The 12,862-nt window shown below is 35.6% G+C and overlaps 1 protein-coding gene across 3 annotated transcripts in view; it reads left to right on the forward strand.

Moving 5' to 3' along the window:
- Positions 1-12,862, forward strand: part of LOC150081492 (glyoxylate reductase/hydroxypyruvate reductase-like) — a 240,693-nt gene that overhangs the window by 20,326 nt on the left and 207,505 nt on the right. The window lies entirely within an intron of this gene.

The following is a 12,862-nucleotide window of genomic DNA, read 5'->3' on the forward strand; positions in this document are numbered from 1 at the left end:
TACAAGTCCATATTTCGACTAAAGCTCAGAAACAATGCAGCGATTTACAGCTGCCACTCACTGCTTTCCACGCCCACATGTAACATGCCAAAGTCACGTGATATCGTAATACATCAATGCCTAAATGAACATAAAGAGAAACTACAATACGATTAAAGAGGCCTGTGCACTCTGGATTCATTATGAAACTAAAATTACTGTAAAAAAAGAGCGAAAACGGATACAAAAATAGATTTTGACAAGTTTAATAATGGGAAATATACATATATTAGATTAGATACATACAAACAAAGTGCTTTCGTCAACCTTCCTCAGTTAAACTGACAGTTAAGAATGGAGCATGAGGGCGTGTACTGCCAATGTTGTACATGAAGTCCGTGATTAACTGTTGGTTGTTGAAGCCCGTGGCTGTAATGCATGCGGACGTTGCCAGCGTTTGTCAACAGTCAGGATTGCTGTTTCGATGATAGGGTGGACTTGACATCCACTGTTCCTGTTGACTGAGGTATTGGAGCATTTGATGTTCAACGATTGCAACCAGGCACGTCGGCGATAGTGGCGGGACTTATCTACAATCACAACATTGCGATGTGGGTCAATGTTGTGGTGGGTTGTGGCTCACCGAGCTATGAATTAGCTAAGTTTGTCTCAGGGCTCCTTTCTCCCTAGTAGGTAAGACCACCAACGCCGTCTCTAACATTAGTGAATTCATAGAACGGATCAGAACCATATCCATCTCACAAGATCAAATCATGGCATCATTTGATGTCGTTTCACTTTTCACCTCCATCCCAGTAGAAGTTGCCATCACATGTGCAAAGCAACTCTTAGATAAAGATCAAACCCTTGGCAGCAGAACCAAACTAACACCAGACGATATCTCCACCGCCTTCAGACTGTGCTTAACAGCAGTGCAATCGTGTTCAACAACTCCATTTACCAACAAGTACACGACACAGCCATGGGTTCCCCAGTTAGTTTGGTCACGGCAAACATCGCGATGGAGGAATTAGAGAGTCGTGCATTTACAAATGTACCAGATCCCATTACCTTTTCACCATCGAGCTAGAGTCGGACAACACCACACCATACTTAGAGAGGCGCACCGAAATTGTTAAAGTCAAGGCGGATCTCAAGAGGTGTGGCTATCCCAGGTGTGACCTACAGACACATGGCCATGTAACGGCCAACAGAAACATCCAAGGTAATGACTCAGCCACGAGCGCCTTTATCCCATACTACCCAAACCTATCACAACAGGTTTGTAGAGTCTTAAAATCATGGGATAAAATGCGTACAACTCCCAGGCAGAAAATTACGATCCCTCATCTGTAAGGTAAAAACACCTGTCTCCACCTTACTACAAAGCGGATTGGTCTACCGCATCTCTTGCCGTGACTGCACTAGCTGCTACATCGGGGAAACTGGGAGACGGCTCGAAAAATGCCTTTTCAAACACAAAAGAGCAATCCGCTTAGCAGATGTGGAGCACTCAGCTATTGCTGAACCCGTTTGGGCAACCCACCACGACATTGACCCACATCACAATGTCATGATTGTAGATAAGTCCCGCCACTATCGCTGACGCACCTGGTTGGAATCGTTGAATATCAAATGCTCCAGTACCTCAGTCAACAGGATGTCAAGTCCGCCCTATCATCGAAACAGCAGTCTTGACTATTGACAAATGCTGGCAACGTCCGCACGCATTACAGCCACAGGCTTCAACAACCAACAGTGAATCACACACTTCACGTACAAGATTGGCAGTACACGCCCTCATGCTCCATTCTTAACTGTCAGTTTAATTGAGGAAGGTTGACAAAACAACCGAAAGCTTTTTGTTTGTATGTATCTAATCTAATATATATATATTTCCCATTGTTATTATTAAACTTGTCAAAATCTATTTTTGTATCCATTTTCGCTCTGTGTTACAGTAATTTTAGTTTCTTAACTAGAATACGTTATTAAAATAAGCGAAAATAATTATAAATTTTGAAAAATAAGTCAGTTTTTTAATTAAATATCTTCCGAAGATTCGTAAAAACCTAATCTTTGTTTAAATATCTTTTACAGCTGTTTTTTTAAATAGGGATCTGTTTTTTTCGCTATAAAACAGCGGTGAGGAGGGGAATGAAAAGCCTAACTATGATTCCATATAGCGAGGGTTGGGCATAATCTTTGGTTAGAATATCTCACAGAGTAGTAACATACTTATCTTACTTCTCTGTGGAATATCCGTTACCGCTGTTTTTAAATAAGGAAGCTGTTTTCCGCTATAAAAACAGTGGTAAGGAGGGGGATAAACACCTTAACCAAAACTGTAGTTAGCGAGGGCTGGGCAAAATCTCTGGATAGAATATTCGTTATCACTGTTTTTAAATAGGGAACTCCTTTTCCGCTACAAAAACAGTGGTATGGTGGGGGGTAAACACCACATTCACATTTTGCATTTACTCGCTTCATTGGGACTAAACAAGAAACAACAAAAAAGGGAAAATAACACGTGATGGCAGCAGAGAGTAATATGCGTAAATGGTACAATAATGAAAGCAGAAAACACCTAACACAACAAGCAAAAGGTAGCAGAAAATATGCTAACAGCACCAGGAAAATGGCGACAAAAAAAAACCAAATGCACACGTGCAAATGATAACTTCGTATTTCCCTCTAAACCGGTAGATAAGTCTCTTTGGGTTTTTATCGGTAGATAAAAACCCAAAACCCAAATTATGTGGCACCCCTGGTGCCACAACAACATTCCAGAGGTGCCACGTAATTTGGGTTTAAGTTACTTAAACTTATATTATTATTTTTTAATTTATATATTTATTTATTATAAAATGGCGTACAGTATCTTTTTAATTTTGTGGTGATCTATAATTGACGTTTACTTAGTACTTCTATACAAAGAATAAAATTATATACTGTATATATATATATATATATATATAAAATGTGTATTATGAAATGTAATTTTTATAATTATATTGTTGTAATAAATATCATATAACACATATATTTTTTAATATTATATATATAAGTGAGAGAATGTTATTTACAATTTTCATTGTTTATTATCATATTTACAATTTCATTGTTTATTATAATTTTTATTGTTATTTTCATTGTTCATCATCATTTTATTTTTATTTCCATTTTCATTAATATAACTTTATATAGGCCTTCCAGGCTATAGCTAGATTACTTTTACTAACTTGTTAGTTTGGGCCTTATACAGATGATATCTATCTTTAGAATTCCCTACAGATAGATATAATTAAATAAAATTGACTAATATAATTTCATGCACGTATAATGCCTAATTGCCCTATGTGCAATATGCCCTAATAGCATTAATGTTGCACAACTGACAGGTACCTAATATGGTAAACTTTACCAAATATCATTTTTATAGTCTTCGGTAAGAACACAATATAATTGACTCTGCTAGTATCCAGCCTTGCTCGTCAGCTCCTGGGACTACAGTGATAATGATGATAATAATTAGAATTAATAATTATTAGAAATTTAATCAAAATTATACAAGAAACTTTAAAAAATCCATCACTAAAGGAAGTAAAGTGTATTAACATGGAACCGGGCCTTATATTTTCGTATATCATCATAACATTATAATTTCTTATAACACAATGAATAATACTACATATTGGAACAACATGCTGTATGGGTATCACAGCATAAATTGCACCCCAGGTATAGACATGACCACACAGGACCCGACATCTGAAAATGGTCATATAGCATGCAGTGCCGCCACACCACAAGTGAATAAATCGAAATCCAATGGTCCTAAGGTTTTTAATTTCTTCCCACACATCGAAGACTATATAGATAGTCTATGCCACCAGAGTCAACTAAAATTTAAAAAATGTAACAGTAAACAATGCAAAACATGTCCATACACGCATAGCCAGCACCAGCAAACCTCCGATAATACACCATTTTTTTGCCATACAAAAAATGTTATATACCTAATTACATGTAAAATATGTGGAATTCAATATATAGGGCAAACCAGTACAGAGTTACACATAAAATTAAATCTTCACCGCTCACAAATAAAGAAATACGGTGAAAATCCCACAAAAGACAGCAGCTCCAACACTACAGACAAATACACCAATGTAATAGAACTCAGACACTTCCAAAAACACAATTTCACTAATATATCTATAGCCATCCTAGCAATAATGGAAAACACCGCCAAAAAGAGAAATTACAGAAGACCTGTTTATACTACAATATAAATCCCTTTACCCATACGGAATAAATAATAGATTCAATGGCAGAAATTTCACTTACACTAGCCCCAAACAATGTACAAAAACCATCTTTCAACTAACTAAAAACTTGCACGTTAATGGGATAAAAAATGGTAAAATTAAGCAAGAACACAGCGATCACAACAGGAGTGGGCCACAAAATCTTAACGACTTTGATAAACTTCTCACAGAATGGGATAGGGATCCCATCAACGTGAAAACCATACACAATACCTTATTTGCTCTTAAAATCAGTAAACTAAAAGCATTAAGCAAGATTTACCAAAAACTCAATATCCAGAACATACATTTCATCCATACTTTAGAAGATATATTTAAATTCAGAATCAGAATTGATTACCCAGATAGAACAAAAAAAGAATACTGCATTATAAAATTCCTTAATCATTCATTTGACTATGTCAACATCAGAGATGTCATAAATAAAACCACGACATACCTTCCTATAAAAAATATCAACATAGAAATCAGAAACAGATACAACAAGCCAATAGGGATGGCCATATGTAACTATAAAAATACCATTGCTAATATGAACACCACAGATCAACCCTGTTACTGCCAGGAAAACAAATATAAAATATACATAGACCCCATTACAATCATATCATTACAGGCGACCTTCCATTATAGAAGATCATACCCTAAGGGAGATTATGAAAAAGGGAATTAAATTCAGACCCAACACCCAAGCCAACCTAAAAAACACACGCAAATCTATTTACATGGATCTTCTACAGTTTGCCTTTAAAACCGCCTACAAATTCAACACACCACTAGAAGCCTTTCAAAGTTGGATAAATACTTCCACTGAACTTATTCTGGCTAGATTCAAAGAAATCATACCACGCCAAAATTGTGTTAAACAATACAACCTTAAAAGAATTAATTATAAAATGAAAGAACTACAAAATAAATTTGTCATTACAAATACAGATAAAGCCAATAACAATTTCAGTGTTATATGCAAAAAGTTCTACATTGACACGCTTAAAGAGGAGATGAACCTCAGCGATACATATAAGCTCGTGAACTCCACACCTAGCTGCATTACCAAAAAACTTATAGCCATTCACAAAAAAATCAAATTAAAAATAGATAATACAAGATACCCATTTGTATATTGGATCTCCAAATTCCATAAAGTCCCCATTGGAAAAAGGTTCATCATCTCTGGCAAAAACAGTTACATAAAACCATCCAGTAATTTAATGGAGGACAAATTAAATATTATAGCCAACCAACTCACTAATATTAATTTATCTCCAATAACAAAAAATATTTAGACTACATAAAAAAACAATAGAATCAGAAGTCACTTACAATTTTAAAAACATTTTCACCAGTATATCACACGACAATTTAAAAAAAGTTCTTTTACACTACTACGAAATTTATCAAAATATAATGGGATGTAATAAGCAGTATTGGCACGACCTTATTAATCTTAATGTCAAAAACAATTACGTACTTATGGGAGACAGCATTTACGTGCAGAGTAGGGGGATGGCTATGGGGGCTAGCAGTTCCTGCTCCATAACATACATTTCATCCATACTTTAGAAGATATATTTAAATTCAGAATCAGAATTGATTACCCAGATAGAACAAAAAAAGAATACTGCATTATAAAATTCCTTAATCATTCATTTGACTATGTCAACATCAGAGATGTCATAAATAAAACCACGACATACCTTCCTATAAAAAATATCAACATAGAAATCAGAAACAGATACAACATTTACCTGCATTATTTCAAAAACAATATCAAAGAAGAAATTATATTCTACAGATACATTGATGATGTCCTGGTTATCAATTTCAACATTATAGCCCAGGAAATTTATCCCGCAGATTTAACCATAGAACGCACCAACCCGGATAGCAACCTACAAGCTCGCTACCTTGACAGCGAAATCACCATCACCAAAGACAATGTCTACACTCGACATTATGATAAGAGAGACCATTTTAGCTTCCCAGCTATAAAGCTTATCAAACTGGGAGAGCAATTTGGCTAAGCATATCCATGGCAACACTATTAGAAATCAGACAAATACACATCTGCAATAATCTAAATAACATGACGGAAGTAATAAAAAAAACTTATAGATATTCTCATCAAGAATAATATACCTGCCAATTACAGCAGACACCATACTTGTGAACCTCAACCTACACCACCCCAACGCCAATCCCAATACGCTTATTGAAAATACACTGAACCAGTTTAGAATTATAACACCAATAAATGGCCCATAGCCCACCTTTACCTGGTTGTCTAAAACCAGTGTCCATCATCAAACTAAGATAATGACTTCCCAATATTGATTCCCGGATTTATTGTGCTCAGAAGAGGCTCATCGTCTGATTGCACTGTAACCCGGCTGACCAAATCCGCCCCCCCCAAATCAGACAGTCTAATTAATGGTAATTTATCACTTGTATCAAACTCCCAACAACAGAATAATCGTGCCTAAGGTATTTTAAACAAGTTTATATCCCTTCATTTAAATACAAATACAGTATAAAACCTAGAGACACAGGATGAAAATTCACATTGAAGGAGGCAGTAAATATGTATATAGCTATCCCCCTGGACAAACATGGGTCGTTATGCCTTAGAAAAGCTATACCGGCCCTTGTCCAGGGGATAGCATTTCCTATATATTTACATCAACACATTTTCCTTAACATACTTCTTATATTTAATCATACTAACACTTATTGTACTGGTATAAACACATCATTTCATTTATATAGGTTCCTTCCGACATCAGAGGCAACCCCCCCCCCCACTAACTCAGATATAAACCCTCTCAAGGCTATCAGAACATTTGCATTGACATAGGACATATTGCCTACAGCAATTTCACCATCATGCCATAGTCAATGAAAAGTGCGACTGCGCAGTATCATTTAATCAACACATAAAACAACCAGGTGGGAATTAACCCCTTTTCAGTCTGACCACCACAGAACAAGGAAGTAAGAACCTATTCTCATTTAATCTGATACATACCCGTTGGGCTTTGTGTCGCCTATCCCAGTTTGCTGGTTCGAGCCCGTCACCACCAAAAACGGTGGATGCGGAAAGGTCAGGGAATGACCACCGCATATCCCGGAGCAATATGGCCTTAGTTGCTAATGCTCCTAAAAAAAAAAACCAAATAACAACAATAACAACCTAGTTTGATGATTCTGACACTACTTTTACAAAATTTAAATTTAACACAAATTTTACAAAATTTAAATTAAACACATATTATCTATTCTCATTTATTAGCACTTCCCATTTAATTTCTATTAATTTCAATACAATCATCTAAAAATTAAAAATTAAAATCTGGCAAAACCGGAATGGGGACAACAGAAACGGGTAGGTATGAGACATTCTTTTAGTCTGGCTATCGGTCTGCTCAAAGCCCCCGAAGAAGTAGCAGACTGATAGCCAAGTGAGAGAATGTTATTTACAATTTTCCTTGTTTATTATCATTTTTATTGTTATTTTCATTGTTCATCATCATTTTATTGTTATTTCCATTTTCATTAATATAACTTTATATAGGCCTTCTAGGCTAAAGCTAGTTTACATTTACTAACTTGTTAGTTTGGTCCTTATACACTTAATTCCCTACAGATAGATACCATTAAATAAAATTGACTAAAAAAAAATATATATATATATATATATATATATTTATATATATGCACGGATATATACAGAGAGAGAGAGAATTGGATCAAACAGGCAGAAAATTGAGTAGGGGTGCTGCAAAATAAAATAAATTACTTAGGGGTGCCATTATTAAAAAAAGGTTGAAAATCACTGCTCTTAACCAAACTAAATTCACGTCCAATGAAACAACCAGAAGCAAAAATTACGCATTCACAGTAGAAGAAGAAGAACTCTTTATTGCATTACATAATCGCCCAATCACAGAACTCGACTATACTATATCTCCAGTGGGCGTAGTTTAAGACCACGCCCACTCCACAGAGAAAACTTGTACCCAAATTCGGGAGTATAGCGTTATTTTTTTATTATTGTACTTTTATTTTTAAAGATACTCGTGCGGATACACATGTATCATAACGTCAATCAACATCTCATCAACAGCTATTCATTATATATGTAGAGAGAGAGAGAGAATCTTTCTTTCTTTTCTTATATTATTTCTTAACGTAACATTTAAGGTTAGGTCACTAAATATAAGGAAACCATTTCTATTATTTCCTAACCTACCATTTAAGGTCAGGTTACAAAGTATAACGAAAAATAAAGAAACCTTTTCCTTTTTTCGTTACCAAACCTAAATCAACAGTATAGTAAAAACACTCATGAGCTCCAAAAATCTGCTTTTAATAATGAGAAAAAACATAATGAAGAACATAAAAATGAACAGAACGAAACTTTTATTAATTTAGTTTTCATCAAAAAATCAACCAACGTTTTATTTTCCTTACCAATTTCTTCCATCTTTAAAAGATTCATCGCTACTATTACCTGTTTACCGTTCATTACAAAACTATTATACACCGTTCTTTACTCATAAATACACGTTATAATGCCAACCAATGACTACACAGTAGCTTGTCCTCTGTCGCACCCACCACCAATCATTATTTCATCGTTTGCCATGCCTACCTGTCAATCAATATATCCTCGATTTCGGTCCCAGACTGATAACACGTACCGTCTGTTTACCGATCGAGCAGCGCTAGAGTCCGCTGTCGGGAAACTAATTTTCCGCGTAAGTTATCCGACATTTCTTGTCATTCTCATGTTGGCTTTCTTTACCTAAGCCCTTAAAAGTTCTACTTACATCCATTTTGGTCTAAATATTGAACAATATCTTTTAATCAATATAAATGCTCAGTGACCTCTAAGATTACTTCTCTAAACGATTCCTATTTGGAATTTACATTTTTCAAGATTATCAATTTTAATAGAGTTTAATTACTGCTACCTAGAGGTTATTTAAGTGGTTGGTTCTTAATACAATCTGAATCACTGCTGATATTTAGATCAAGTTGCTTCTCTAATGTTGGTATAGAAAACAGTTATCCAACAAATTGAGAAATGCTTTGCTACTGTGCAACTGCCAACCTATGAATTCCAATCAATCTGGAACTCGTGAAAGTTAAAATTCTCCACGATAAGACATTCTGATTTGCTAGCCCACTCTAGTTGACTGTATAGTTGTTCATTATATTCATTGCAGTCATTTGGCCTGTCACAAACTCCACCAGACATTTTTTTGTTTTCCCAGTGTTTATGTCGCATCAGACTGACTTAGTATTACACTGGTAACCTCTGTCTACGGTTTTACTATTTGAGAGTATGTGCAAACCGAAAACTTCACCCTCCCCCACTCTTGCCATATCTGTCCTTTCTGTACATATTATAATCACCATATTCAAATTCTTCATCCTCAATATCAGAGTGACACCATGTTTCTGTTATACCTATAATGTCAGCATTTGTGGTGACAATCAATACTTCATACTCATTAAATTTATTTACTATACTCCCAGCATTAGTGTATATGTAAATGTGGGCCTATTTGTAACTCTTACACTGCCCATGTTATTGCTACCCCCATGTGGACTCTCATCAGCCATTGTCTTCCCCATCTCTTGTTGATCATGCTCCTGCATGTCATAATAGAGGCAATGCAAGAATCAATTCTGCTTCTGCTTATGACTGTCGTTAAGTTATTAGTTTGTGTATCTCTCCAAAGTAAGTTTTTCAACTCTTTCTAACATTGCATTCAGAGCATCAGCTGCAGCGCTTTGCTTATTGGTTTATAGAGCAAATTTCCAGTATCTCTCCATTCTTCTGTCATATAGAATGGGTTGTGCTTTTTGAAATTATAACAGACATCATGGTGAGATCCAGTATTCTTTATATTTTGAGGGAACACTATGAATTGGTGAATTGGCTTTAAGATGTGGTTGTGTGAGTAGTGTGCATGTGGGGGAAACTGAGGCCATATTATGTCAAGTAGCTGGGTATATCCTTGCTGCGTATGTCATATCCAGAAATTTAATTAATTCATGTCTCCCCCCCCTCCAACTTTTATCTTATCAACATAATGTGTCATGAAAAGTCAAAGTAATAGAATAAACCCATCTGCAAAAAGATCAAGCTACCCAAAAACTTTATTCATTTCAAAAATATATGTGGTCTGAGTTCCAAGCAGCTCAATGATATCTATTTCCTACTCCAGTCTGTCAAGCCTCACTTCTTTTTCTGACAGAATCTCAATGACTGGTTGCCTCAACTATCACTCATTTCGTTTGTCCTCATCATTTGCTCTTATGATTCCTTTTGTTTTAAAGGAATCATAGAGCATTTGTATATGTCTTTTCTGAAATTCCATCGGCCATTATTAAATCTAAATGAAGTGTGCAGGATTACTGAGGTCCCATGTGCCTATACTTGAAAAATTAGCAAAATTCACATTTTCAGTTTACTTTTTTTGTAAACTGAAAATAGCATCATTTATTTTTTATATTAAAAAAATAACCCAACCTAATATGGGATGTACTTTTTCTACATCTCATATGAAGTTGATTACAAACTGCTTTGCCATTCTTTTTAAGTACTTTGGCTGCAGTTCATTTGTTCTAGTAGTTAATTTGCAAATATCAAACTGATAATACTTATAAACTACTAGCCACTGGAGAGTGTCACAAAAGTTACAATTCCTATTTTTCCACACTGTGTTGGAAATGCATGGGTTCAAATTGTTTTGAAGATGGCAGGAATTTTTAAGGACTTTTTCCACATCACGGCTGAGTTAGTCGGCCTTGCACGACGTTTGCAAGAGGTCATGCCATTATGGTCACAATATATTGCAGGTATATAAGCTTTGACTCTGGGAACTGTGTATTTTCACATACCAGTTTGTGTATGTAAACTGGTATGTGAAAATAAATATGTTGGAATTAGATCACGGGACTTGCATCATTAGAACATACACTATATGAAAAAAGCGTTTGGATTTGGATTTTAATAGGGCTTTTAATTCAAAACCTAATCCATAGTAGTCCTTGTCAGTCTGTGTTCAGAATTTGCTCCCATTCCTCTGCAAAGCAGCTGCCAGAGGTTATTTTGAAGAAGGTTATTTTGGCCCAGTCTAATCTGACACCAGTTCATCCCAGGGGTGTTCAGAGTGGTTTTGGTCTGAGTTCTGAGCCAGCTGGTCCCACCATTCAACATCATTGCTCACAAACTAGCCTTGTATGATTTCTACTGTATGATACGAAATATTGTCATGCTGATGACAGGTCCTGTTTCTATATTACTGCCACAGTATAGGCAGGACCACAAGATTTGTATTGGTATATCTGAGCAAGTATTTATGTGTGGGCTTCTGACATAATACATAATATTCATTGAAGAATGTTAAAATGCTTTTGGTCATACAGTGTATGTTATTTAAATTTATGCAGTACTCCATAATAGGACTAATTTAAGATTGGGATTTCTGCCAATCCTTTGATCAAAATATCACTTAATGGCTGCATATAGAAATATAATATTAAAGCTTAATTTTATGTAGTCTTGTCATGGGGTCTTATCAATGGTATTCAGGAATTTTGCGAGCAGGAATAAGGAGGTGATTATTCTTTTGCATAAGGCAATGGTCAGGCCACACCTTGAGTACTGCATACAGGTCTGGAAGCCTCATTCTAGGAAGGATATAGAGTTGCTAGAACGAGTACAGAGAAGGGTAACAAGACTGGTAAAGGGAACAAAGGGGTGCTCTTATGAAGAAAGGCTTAAGTTCTGAAAATTGTAGCTTCTGGAGAACTAGGCACCTGCGAGGCAATCTGATTGAGGTGTCTAAGGCCTTCAATGGATTGAGCAGGCTCAGTACTAATGGGATTCTTCCTCTTGCTCAGATTACAAACCTGAGGGGGCATAGATTGAAACTGAGGAAAGACAGTTATAGAATAGATGTGTGGAAGTTTGCCTTTCAGCAATCAACTGGAAGGCAAACTTCCAGTTGATTGCTGGAACAAACTTTCATCTGTTGTTGAGGACGTTTATAGCTTAAATAAATTCAAGGCAGAACTAGACAAACATTTGGAATGAATGGATCAGTGAAATGGGAATGGGTTTTTTTTTTTTTTTTTTCGCTGATGCTGTGTAAGCTTGCTTTCTTGCATCATGTGCCTCTACTAATGTTAACTCACAACATTTATCCATACTGACATTGAATTACCATCAATGTGGATGCAGTGATGCAGTCTACCCATATACCTGCCAAGCGGTGGGTTTGTCCACTAGTGAGAGGAGTGACAGCATTGCATTGCCTAGGAATTAGGTATCCCATGAATTCTTTCCTTTCAGTGTATTTGTTTAAATTTAATTAGTATACTTGTTGGGTGTAACTCAAAATTGAGGACATTTATTATCAGAAATAAGGTTAAGACATAATAAATGTTCTGAGATTAAATGGATGAAATATGTTTAGAAATGACTAGTACAGTATGTGCATGTTATGGTAATCTGTTGGAATTTTAAAAAATTAGAA

The sequence above is a fragment of the Mastigoproctus giganteus genome, chromosome 8 (genome assembly GCF_048544385.1).
Source record: "Mastigoproctus giganteus isolate SK-2022 chromosome 8, ASM4854438v1, whole genome shotgun sequence".
Classification (NCBI taxonomy): Eukaryota; Metazoa; Arthropoda; class Arachnida; order Uropygi; family Thelyphonidae; genus Mastigoproctus; species Mastigoproctus giganteus.